This window comes from Peromyscus leucopus, chromosome 19 (assembly GCF_004664715.2).
Source record: "Peromyscus leucopus breed LL Stock chromosome 19, UCI_PerLeu_2.1, whole genome shotgun sequence".
Lineage (NCBI taxonomy): Eukaryota > Metazoa > Chordata > Mammalia > Rodentia > Cricetidae > Peromyscus > Peromyscus leucopus.
Window position 1 is genome coordinate 61,434,526 of NC_051079.1, and position 12,295 is coordinate 61,446,820.

Sequence of the window (12,295 nt, forward strand, 5' to 3'; positions counted from 1 at the left end):
GCCAGCTCGAGCAGCAAGAAAAACACACGAGAGGAATCTTGCGCGTGCAGAGCCACGTGCCCTGTTCTGTATCTCCAGCAATTAGCAGGGGGCAGAGAGTCAACAAAAGGTCCTATTGTGCATCTCTCTAATGTGCTCAATGTTTCGTCTTCAAGGACGAAATACAGCTCACTGTGGACTGCGGGTTTTCTCAAAGGACAGCAGTGTTCCTAGAGTTAGCTCTCCTCGCCATTCATCAGGATGAGCCCAGGAGGAAAAGCCCGGTGCCCGGGGCTCCTCGTTGCATAACTCAGGTAAGGCAGCTCGAGCAGTTTCTAGATTCTATCTGTTCTGTTTAATGTTTGGTACAACACGGGCTGTTGATCTGTATGGGTTTAACCAGAAAGACTAAAAAATGACTACGTAAGTTCATGATTACTTCTGGGAAAGAGGAGCACTGGAGATGCTGTGGGAGCCATTAACTGGGACTCCCCCCTCCCTCCTCCCCTCCCTCCTTCCCTTCCTTCCTTCTCTCCTTTCTCCTCTCCCTGCTAGTACTGAGGATCGAACTTAGGGCCTCCTCCTTCATGTCAGGTAAGTCCTCTTGAGCTACAACCCCAGTGCCCTCCTTTTAAACCCGTCATTTACATTTATTATACACGGACTTTATTCCTGGGCCGCGTGTTCTCTGGCTGTCCTTTTCTTCCATGCCACCCCTCCCCTCCAGCACAGAAGCAGTCTGTCCCTTTTCAGCAAAGATCCTCTCAATGAGGCAGCAGAGTCCACGTAGAAGGGGGCTCTGGCCACAAGCTCTGGGAGGACAGGGCACACAGCGGGGCTTTGTTCACCTGGATGTGCTCAGGGACCAGAGACTCTCTAGTAGCTAGGCCTGATGAAGTCCAGGCCAGCATGTGCTTTATAGCAAGATCCTAGTGAGACAGAGAGAGAGAGAGAGAGAGAGAGAGAGAGAGAGAGAGAGAGAGACAGAGAGACAGAGAGATAGAGAGAGAGACAGAGAGAGAGAGAAGAGAGAGAAGGAGAGAGGGAGAGAGGGAGAGAGGGAGAGAGGGAGAGGGCACAGATACAGAGACATCAATTCATCGAGACATCTATAGTAGACCCGTGCGATCACTGTCACTTATACATTTTGGGCTCCTGGAGGGCTGGGTTCTGTGCCAGCCCTGTGCCAGCCTGGCCTGGTGCACCTGTCCAGGATATTGTGATGACAGGTGGCACATTGCTCTGCAAAGCAACAACTCTCAGGCATTTGATGGATTGCTGGACGTAAGTCCGTTAGTGGCCTGGGCACTTCCCAGTGTCCTGAAGGGGAAGGTTTAAATTTCTTGGTGCTTACGGCAGTGCGGGGGGGGTTTTCTGGGTCAAAGGAGACATCCCCAGAAGGACTGGGAGTTTTTAGCAATGACTGTCAACAATAAAGGCAGGACACACAGAAGGGAGAGCCCTGGGACAAGGACGCAGCCGCTTCCTGTTCAGTTTGCAGAACTCTTATCTGCAGGAGACCAGGGGCGTGAGAGACTCCTGTGTTAGCGTGCCGCGGCAGACTTGAAGCCGAGGATGAGCCCAGCACCTGTTTCTGTGGCCTGCAGTTTACTCCAGGTTGGAGGCAACGGCCATCACTTCCTTACTAAAGCACATGTATGCAGGACAGTGGGAGGTGACGGTGGCACGTTTGAGAAGACCCTTCCAAGAGCCTTCTCTTGCTGCAGGTAGCCCCGACACCGGTTCAGGTGGGCTGAGGAGTGTGAAAAGGGACCAGGATTACTTGTCTGACTGCTTTCAACAGGGTTCCAGCTTGAGCCTGCTTTTTTTTTTTTTTTCCGCCCTTTGCCCTTTGGCTCTTAATCAACAACTTCTGTGACACTTTGCTTTGTGATTAACAGGGACACCATATACTCTGTCTTAAGTCCTCTCCTGGTAGGTTGTCAGGGGGCGGGGTGAGTATCGGCTTCACCGGCTGAACAACCTGGCATCAGAAGTAGGATCAGATAAACTTGATGAATGAAGCCAGAAAGGATGAGGAGCCAGGCAAGTCCTCCGCCGCTGAGTTTCACCCCATCCCCTTCCCTCTTTTTGGGAGTGAAAGTTGTTGACAAGGCTTGGCCTGGCATTTCCTGGAGTAAGCAGGAAACCCGGAGTCCTCCTTTTAGACACATTTCTGGCCGGACAATGCACACTCAGGCAGGAAGCTCTCCTGTCAATGCTGAACTACAGAGAAGCCACTTTGACAGGTTGTCTCCCGATTTCACAGGTCTAAGTGGAAAGTGGGCTGTCTATTGATTTGATATGCCTTTTTCATCAATAACTCAGGAGAAAGAATTACTTTTGGGGGCTTATACTTCTAGTGGTGTCCGCCCCTGTGTGTCTCTCTGACAAAATGAAAATGTCAATGGGGAATAAAAATAGAGCTATCAGATAATCAAATTAAATAATTATAGTGTGCTTTTTTTTAAGAATAGCACCTTACCTGAATATCAACATGTGACCATCAAATTATTAGTGACACTTTTCTTTTTTTTTTTTTTTTTGGTTTTTCAAGACAGGGTTTCTCTGTGTAGCTTTGCGCCTTTCCTGGAACTCGCTTTGGAGACCAGGCTGGCCTCGAACTCACAGAGATCCACCTGGCTCTGCCTCCCGAGTGCTGGGATTAAAGGCATGCGCCACCACCGCCCGGCCTTAGTGACACTTTTCTAATTCCCAGAATCTTACGGTGGCATAAGGCTAAGGGAGGGGAGTCTTGGGTTCTCTTGGACATTGTGTCTTGATAAAGAGTCCTTACAAGTTGCTGCACACTGTGCTGGGAACACTCTTGAGTGCCAGCCCCCCCCCCCCCATGCCCTTGTGACCACAGTGTACAGGTGCCAGGGTGAGACCACGGCTGGCATTCTCAGGGCTCCCAGTGACCACTGCTAGTCTCAGCCTCAGTTTCCCTGGTGGCTTTAAACAGACAGTGAAGCGACACTGATTAGTTTTCCATTTGGCAACAGAGAGGACATTATACTCTATCAAATGTCTTTAAATTTGGATACAGGGTAACTTTAGAAAGAAGGGATTATTAATAGGGTACCAGCTGGGGCTTGAGGCCCGGCTCAGTGGTAGAGGGCTTGCTAATCACAGGCAAAGACACTGTTCCTCTGTGTCTGTGTCCACGCAGGGGTGTACATTTCATTTCTGGTCTGCGATCTGTAGTCACAGTGCACAGCCCAGGCTTCTCTTCCCCGGATTCCTCTGTCCCTGGTATAATCCTGTCCAGTGTTGGGTCATCCATAGCACTAAGTGCTCAGCATCTGGATGCTGCCTTTACAAATCTATTCCTACTCTTGCAGATTTCACCCAAAAGATTAGAGCTCATTTGGAAGACCTGAACTCGAAAATCCACAGGTGTTCTCAAGTCGTGTAGACGCGCCTTTCTTAATTCCTTGATTGCCTCCTAGGTTGAGGCAAGGGGCGGGGAGGCACCACTCTGCTCCCCAGAGGCACCCCCCCCCCACGCCCTTCACCCATGCATTCCACACGTCCCTTCACATCTTCCAGGGCTATTTCTGTCCTTGCCCTATTGAAATTGCATCTCAAAGGTCAGCTGTGGTATTCTCAAAGTCCAGTCCAGACAGGGTTTTGTTTTATCTTCATTTTTCTTTACTCTGGACCATCGATTTCCCTTCCCCTCCTCTGATGTACTTATGTGGTTTATATTTATCCACCTATCACCTAATTGGATGTTCTAAACTGGTCCATTGCAGAGCAGCATCCTGGCTGGGAGTCCAAGCCCTAGCGTTAGTGTGCCTATAATGGAGTTCTCACCCTGCCACTAAGTGTATGGAAGGAAACGAGGATAATGGGAGGCATTGTTTCCTTGGTTTGCTGTCAAAATTAAAATGGAATAATTGATGTAATATTTAGGGCTTAGCATGAGGAAGTATTCGTGAATGTTACCTGTTAGCATAACCGGCTCTCAACTCTGTGAAAGCAGACTGCTTCCCTCTTATCTCTGCCCCTTTAAGGTCATTTTGCCCTCCACATCCCTCACAGGGCCAGTCAAAAAATATTTGCCTCCATTTATTGATGCAAAGATTCCTGCAGGTGGTTTGCAGAGTTCAGGGAAGGAGAAACGGCACACTGAGGGAGGCTCCGGGAGGCTGCCGCAGCCGCGGAAACCTCGTTCAGTTTTTAACTAAAAAATGATTTAAGTTGTTGAGTGTTTGAATCGCTCCTTTCCGGACATATGGCGTGTATTGAGCAAGAGGCGGCATTAGCAGTTAAAATACTTGTTAGTGCGACAGTCAGTTGCAACGAGGCTGCTTGGCAGTAGGGACGGCATCCAATCCTTAGATTAAATGCTGCTCTAACTGGATTACGTGGGGAGAGGCGGCCAGAGCCCTGGAAGCCTTGACTGGAAGGATGGCGCCATCTACTGGCAACATGGGGAAATGACGCGGAGTGGTGCGTGTCTTGGTTGAGGGTTAAAAGTCCCCAGAATTGCCATTCTTTCTGGAGAAAGTGTGGGTGGGACTGGACAGGAGAAATTAATAAGGGGCAGGCACAGCCAGCAGCAGGTAGGAGATCCTTCGGTAATGCGGAGGCGCGAAGGGCACAGCACCTTGGGTCGGCGAGCGACAACCTTGTGGGTGTCACTGGAGGGCAGTCCCATCACCCGTGTCCTGCCCCCGTCCCCACCCCACCCCCGCCCCTGACCCCACCTCGTACTCACGGATCCCCTCTCCCATTGGTCTCGCTTTCCTATTCTCTGCTGGCTCCAAATTCCGAGACGACCCTTCTTCACCTTCTGATTCCTCTTTTCCTAACGAATGAAACCACAGCCGGGAAAATCTCGCTGAGTCACCACATTTGGCGATAAGCGGGAACAGAGTGACTGCCTCCCTCCCGAGGGGTCCGGGCCAGCAGCCTCCAGCCCGACAACAGCAGGTCCTCACGTGACAGCCTCCCCAGGAGCCAGGTAAGGTAACAACTGCAGGTGACTGCGCAAAAGTGCAGGCGCCCTGGTTCCCACATCCATCCTGGAATGTGCTCTGGCCACTGGCGTCGTCGGAGGGAACTGAATCCCAAGAATGTCACTATCGGGTCACGTTTCCTTTGGAAGATGAAAGTGGACCACAACAGACCTGCAAGCCATTTATTATTATTTTTTTCTATTAATAAATTATACAACTGGGTCACTAGATGGGTTGTGGATTGTTGTATTTTAGCAGGGAATTTTAGTGGAGGAAGGCCTGAGGGTGCTTCCGACTCAAGTGTCTGCACCCTTGGTGAGCACGCAGGGAGTTAGCTGTCTAGGAGTTTTCAGGTTCCGATGGTAAGGACAGACAGACAGTGAGCCTGCTGAGGTGATGCACAGCTATCACCCCCAGTTCCCCAGGGAGGCTGGGGCAGAAGGATTGCAAGTTCAAGGGCAGTTTGGAAGGTTTCAGGATTTTGAATTTCATTTCTGTTTGAGTTCAAATGAGTTATATTATCCTAAACTCCCAGGGTTTTGCTTTTTTTTTTTCTCTAAAAGGAAGATAATGAAGCCTTCCTGTCAAGAAAATATGGAAATTAAATGAAATATAATAAGAATTCTTTTATTTGAGTTGGTGGGGCTGGATTTAGTTAATAGAGACTCATGAACACTAAAACCTCCGGTACTTGACCTGAAGTACAGGATTCCTACTAATTCAGGTCATGGCCTTTTCTTTGAATATTAATCTACTAGCTGGCTCTTTGAGTTATTTTCTTATGCAAACCACGCATGTAATGTCATGTCATTTTTTAGCTTTGGTTTGTTTTACTCTAGCAAGAACTTAAACTCTCGAAGTGACCTGCAACATCACTTCAGTTCAGAAAGTCAGTCCAGATGAGTCACAATTTTCCTCACACTTTGTCTGTCTGCACACCTATTGACACAGCGATAATTTAACCGCTTTCCATCGTGAAGTCACTGGAGAACATCTAACCCTGCTTTCAGAGAACGACTTTCTCCCCTTGTACCCTCGGGCGCTTTCAGATGTTTGATCCCTTGTGCGCTAATAGTTAATTAAGTAAACTAATTAGTTTCACGGTTGCAATAACAGGTACAGCTGTGAACTGCTTCTTGGGAAGCATGCTCCTACCATGGAGCAGATGTAATGAGTACTGTCCCCACTGCAGTGGGTGACAAAGTTCTCACGGGGCCCAGAGAATCACAGTTAACCTTCAGCCTGAGTTAAGCAGATGGAGTCAGTATTTCCTACCCCACGTTCAGAGAGCTTGACCTCATGCCTCCTGAACAAAAGTGCCTTATCTGTTGTCAGGAGCTGCCCACATTATTATCATCGCTAATGAGCTCAGAGTTCAAAGGGTAGTTTGAAATCTAGCAGTTTTCCCCATCATTTCACGGATGAGGAAAAAAAATAATACAGCTGTTTGTAACCCGGATCTTCATAAAATGCCTCGTGGCTTCCGTACATCGAAGGGCGTACATCATGAAGCTAATATTTGAGTCTCAGGGATTCATGTCTGTAAAGTGTTAGAATACTGCTTGGAAGGCTTCTAGTTCCCCTGATCCATAACTTTTCTGTAGGATGAACAGGACATGCTCATGGCCTTGGAGGTAATGAAAACCTTGAGCCTGGACATGGCGTACGTTGGAAGCACCTTCAGAGGCAGAGGGTTGTATTAAGCAGTGGGCAAACAAGCACCAGCCAGACTCTTGTCTTCAGCTCGAGGTGTCCAAGCTTCCTCCTCCTCGGTCCCCCAGACTGGGTCTCGCTAAGCTTAACAGTAGAGTCTACCTCTAGTAGGAAATGGCTGGTTACCACCACAGCCAAGTGACCAGGACTCCCTGTCCTGAATTCATCAGTAGTTTGTTTACCGTGTTCCTTTCAGACAGCTTGTGTGGTCACAGGTAGAGATGATTCCTTGGTTGGTTTTGATTGTGTAAAGGTCACAGCTATTGGAAGAAAGCTGCCGGTACCGAGTCTGTTGCTGGTACTAGGACTGTGCAACGCCTTGGACTCTGAGTTTGCTTTTACTTTGTCTTTATTTTTTGAGACAAGGTCTTGTTTGTTCTATAGCTTAGACCTTTCTGGAACCCGTGGCCTTTCTGCTTTTGCTGCCCGAAAGCCTCGAGGGTAAGGTACACTGCCGCACCCTGCTTGCTTGTTCTTTTGTTTGTTTTTATTTCATTTGGTTTGGAGACAGAGTCTCCCCACATAGCCTGGGATGGTGCCTGGGAGCTCTCTACATAGCCCAGGCTGGCCTTGAACTAGCTGTCCTCCTGCCTCTGTGCCCTGAATGCTAGGATTAACAGATGTTGTTTTGCTTTTTATGGAAATTTTAATAATGGCATTCTGAATGGACACAGTCGCTCCTGTCGTTAATCCCAGCACTAAGGAGACGGAGGCAAGGAGATCTCAAGTTTGAAGCTACTACTTAGCTAGTTGAAGGCTAGCCTGAGCTATGTCATGAGACTTGCTTTTAAACAATGGAGGGTTGGGGCTATAGGCGGTCGGTGAGCACTTATCCAGCATATGCAAACTCCCGCACTTGGCCTCTATACTGGGAAGAAAAAAAGCATCCTAGAGGCCAAGATCTCTGCATGCTAAGGTCATGCTTTTTCCTGGGGCTACTATCAAGCCCCAGACTGATTTTAATTTTATCTTGACAGTCATCTTCGTTTATTTCTGTTGTTATTTCATAATAACAAAGCACCAGAGATGGGGTAAGTAATAGAGTGATTTGGGCTCTCAGTTCTGGTCCAAAGTTAAAGGACCCCATTGGTAGGTGATTTCCTTGCTGACAGAGTCCTAAAGTGTTTGTAGAAACATCCCCTGGTGAGAGATCAGCCCAACCAAGCTGGATTCTACAACAGACTCAGTTTTGAGATAGCATTAACCCATTGGTCCTTTACTCACACGAATGGCACTATGAATTTATTCGTGACGGCACAGCCTGAGCCGGCTCACAGTGAACATTAAGTTTCAATGTGAGTCTGGAAGGGCTAAATCGTATTCAAACCACTAGAAACTGTGAACTTCGATGTGTTCCATAAACACATGCTGCAATTCTTTACTTTCTGCAAGTACCAACTTTCTCTTCTCTCAAAACACGGCCCCAAGCCCTTCTGTGATTTCTGGGGTCTCTCCTGGGGTATAGCCTCAGTTCCACGGAGTGTGCCAATCTTGGGATTAATTGCTAGTTCAGAGATTCGCATACACTAGTGTTTGTTTGGCAATACCTGGAGTCTTGTACAAAAAGGGTGACACTCGGGCCCTTTGTTCCCTGAGATTCTGGTCCAGCAGTTCTGAAGTGGGTCTGGGGTCTGACAAGTCCTAGGAATGCTGATGTAGAAGGCTCCCCTGTCAGCGTGGAAAACGCTTTCAAGCTTGCATGCAAGAGCAAGATGAGCTTTGGAAGCCAGCCTGCCAGCTGACAGGAGAGCCTAGTTTTGGTCTCCTGAGGGGAAGCAGGGACATCGGAGAGGGTTTGCTCGAACAAGCGGCAAGCTAGAGAAGGAGCCTGTGAGAGTCTCTCTAACCACAGGCACTGAGTCTTCCAGAAGCAGCAGCTCAACTTGCCTTCACGTTGCCCTGCTTGCGAACGTTCCAAGACTTCTAGTCCTGCCTATTAGGACCGGGCTTGCCGCTTGGTTTCAGAAGCTGGGGGAAGCTGCCTTAGCCGGTTAGCATCCTTTGTGGCTCAGCTGCCCTTGCAAAAAGAAGTTGAGCATAAGAAACAAGGAATAGCTTGTTTTCTTGCCCAGCAGAGAGTAGCTCCAGTCATGCTTTACTTTGCCATGGGACACAGACGCCAACTGCTTTACAATGAGGCTCATGGCCTGCTCGCTGAGCGGGCCCCAGCCTATCAGATTAGTGCCTTTTTAAGTTACCAGTAAGCTGTCATCAGGTATCTGTTGACTCCGATCCACAGTGTCTCACCTAAGGAGAAGCAGCTTCTGGTCACACATAAAGTGGCCTGGAGAAAACCTCAGGAGCGACCACACATGTCTTTGGTTGTTTTCTGTTTTGCCTCAGTATGAGTTTGTAAGTCCTTTGTGCTGGAGGGGACAGCCTTTCAATGCTGTGGTTTCTTTGTTTTTTTTTTTTGTTTTGTTTTTTATTTTTTCGAGACAGGATTTCCCTGTGTAGCTTTGGAGCCTGTCCTGGAACTCCCTCTGTAGACCAGGCTGGCCTCGAACTCACAGAGTTCTGCCTCTGCCTCCCAAGTGCTGGGATTAAAGGTGTGTGCCACCACAGCCTGGCTTCCTCGTTGTCTTATGGTGGTTCAAAAGTGTGGCCCCCAGGCCAGTGGTAGCTCAGTAGCACCTGGGAGTTTACTGGAAATACAGACTAGTAGGCCTCCTGCCTTTTCCAGGGTGCAAAATCTGAAACTCTGAGGCCTAGGCCTGGAGTGTGTGTGTTTTAATATGCTCCCCCAGGCAGTTCTGATGCATGCTCAAATGTGAGAACCACTGGACAATGTGGCACTCCAGAGATGATGGCAGTCTTGACCTGGGACAGTCAGGGCACTGGGTTTTAAAAACACTGCAGGTGATTCTATCACATCCAGGGTTGAGAACCACCTGCGGACATTTGCTGGCCTTTTCTCCTATCAAAGCTGCAGACTGCTCCAAAGCCAATGGTCACTAAAGAAGGACTGTCCCTCACACCATATTCAAACAAGTAGCTCAGAACGCATGGCTGAAGCTGGGTGTGGTGTGCATAGCTGTGATTCCAGAGCCCAGAGACAAGAGGATTGCTATAAGTTTGAGGTCAGCCAGGGTCACGCAATGAAACCTTATCTCAAAAAACCAAACCAACTCCCCCCAATCCAATGACCTAAATTTAAGAATGAAAACTACCGAACACTTGAATTGTAACAGTAATCTTTCATGACCTTGAAATGATGGCAATATGTTCAAAAGCTTGCTACTTCCTTAAAGAATTAAATGTAAAATTTCTTAAAATCTAGTAACTCCACTGTGGTGATATTGTGTTCCCCAAAATATTGTGCACCCTAATAAATTTATCTGGGGTAGGGGACTGAACAGCCACTAGACAGACATAGAGGCCAGAAAATGGTGGCACTCACACCTTTAATCCTAAGCATTCTGGAGGCAGAGTTCCATCTGGATCTCTGTGAGTTCAAAGCCACACTGGAAACAGCCAGGGGTGGTAACAAGAGCCTTTATCCCAGGAAGTGATGGCAGAAAACAGAAAGGTATAAAAGATGTGAAAACCAGGAACTGGTTGGTTAAGCTTTTAGGCTTTTGAGCCAACAGTTCAGCAGAGATTTATTCTGGATGAGGATTTCTGTCTGAGGAAACAGGATCAGCTGAGGAACTGGAGAGGTGAGGAAGCTGTGTCTTGTTCTGCTTCTCTGATCTTCCAGCGTTCACCCCAATAACTGGCCTTGGGTTTGTTCTTATTAATAAGACCATTTAAGATTTATGCTACACTCCACTCTGAGTATATGCCCTAGCATGGTGAAAGTATATATAAACTATACACACACACACACATACACACACACACACACACACACACACACAAGATTACTTATACACACATATTTATAGCAACATTTTTTTTTGCAGTAGTCAACAAAACAATTGCCCATCAAGAGATGAATGGATAAAGTAATAGTTGTATCTCCATGGAACAGAATGTTATTTAACCTTAAGAAATGAATGAGGTGTTCACATATATTCCAGTATGAATGGGCCTTTTAGGAAAGTCAAACCGCTCCCATACAGTGTAAAACAAGTGGGTACAGCCCAGAGATGGAAGGCATATTTGTGGTTGCTGGGGGTTAGGGGGAGAGGGGATGAAGTAGTGAAATGATTGTTTAATGGGTGCAGGGGTTTTTTGGGGCGGGGGGGCGTTGTTAAAGCTAGTGAACCGTGTCTTACATGAATTTCAGTTCAACTTAAAGGATCCAACTGTACACGCCTATCTGTACAACATGATAAAGAGCAAAGCCAGAGTCCTCTACAGAGGGCTTTGGGCCCTGTAGCCTTGTCTTTGGCCACACCCATATTCTGTTAATAATTGTTCCGAACATGTTGAATCCTATCGCAACCGTATGTTGCAACCAGCCTCTGCCAGCAGTTCCCACCCCATGATCTTCTCTCAATAGCTATTCCTGTGACCTTTAACTGACACCCTCACTGCTGAAACGGTGGTCCCTCAACCCACAGAGCTCATGTATGCCATGAATTGGATGTGAAACGCCATGGTTTCAGGCTCATGTGTTGAAAACCTGGTCCTCAAGGGCAGCAATGCTCAGAGGTGGGGCTTTGGGGAAATGATTCCATCATGAGGGCCCTGAGCAGTCAGTGAACTGACAGATCAATGCGTTCATCAACTGATAAGTAATGGGAACTCGGGGAGGTCAGGCCTAATTGAAGAGATCACCAGAGGTATGCTCGTGGTAACTATGTATTATCCCTACCCTTTCCCCCCTTTCTCTTTGTTTCCTGGCTACTGTGAAATAAACAGCCTGCTCTACCACGTACTCCCCTACCATGATATCCCATCCTGCTTTGCTCCTGGCCCAAAGCAGTGGAGTCAGCCTACCTGGACAGATGGTGCTGAAACTGTGAGCCAAACCCACCATTCAGTCTTTAACATCATCTCTCAGGTATTTTGTCATAGTCACGGGAAGCTGACTGACAGTGTCTTTTGAATGACAAGCAGAATCTGGAGCTCCTGCCCAGACCTACTGAGTTCGAACCTGTACCTGAAGTCCCTCACATGACGAGCCTGATGCCGTTTGTTTTCTGGTGCAGCCCCCAAACAAAGGCTTGGTCAGAAAGAACTGGTTTCATCTCTTGCTCCACTGGCCTTTGCTCTTGCCACTGAGTTGATTCATCCTGTTGCTGCTGCTGATTCCTTCACTGAGAGCAGAGCGAGTGTTTCCAAGCTTTCATCCTAGGACAGGGACCAGCAGCTAGCTCTCTGGGAACCTTCCAGGCTTCCGGTGCCAGGTTGGGACTACTGAGGCACGGGGCCTTGGAACTGGGAACTACCAGCTGTCCCTCAGTGAGAGACAACTATTGTGGGATAACTTCAGTTGTTGAGGCACCCAGCCTCAAGGACTGAGTAATTACTGGGCTCTCAGTTTCTTGGGTGTTATTTAGCTGTTACTGTTTTAAAGCTGACTTAATAACTTCATACACACACACACACACACCCTTTTTTTTTGTTGTTGCTGAGACAGGACACCATGACCAAGGCAACTTATAAAACATTTAATTTGGCACCTATGGCTACAGAGGGTTGGAGTCCATGACCATCGGGGTGAAGAGCATGGCCACAGGCAGGTA

The 12,295-nt window shown here is 47.9% G+C and overlaps 1 protein-coding gene across 5 annotated transcripts in view; it reads left to right on the forward strand.

Moving 5' to 3' along the window:
* Window positions 1-12,295, forward strand: part of Mro (maestro) — a 23,765-nt gene continuing 11,470 nt past the window's right edge. For 3 of the 5 annotated variants that reach the window (XM_028864734.2, XM_028864735.2, XM_028864736.2), the window contains exon 1: window positions 4,870-4,951. The gene's annotated coding sequence lies outside the window, so the exon portion shown is untranslated. Of the gene's footprint in view, window positions 294-485; window positions 574-4,869; window positions 4,952-12,295 lie in introns of those variants that run through there. The other 2 variants (XM_028864732.2, XM_028864733.2) reach the window with 2 other exon arrangements.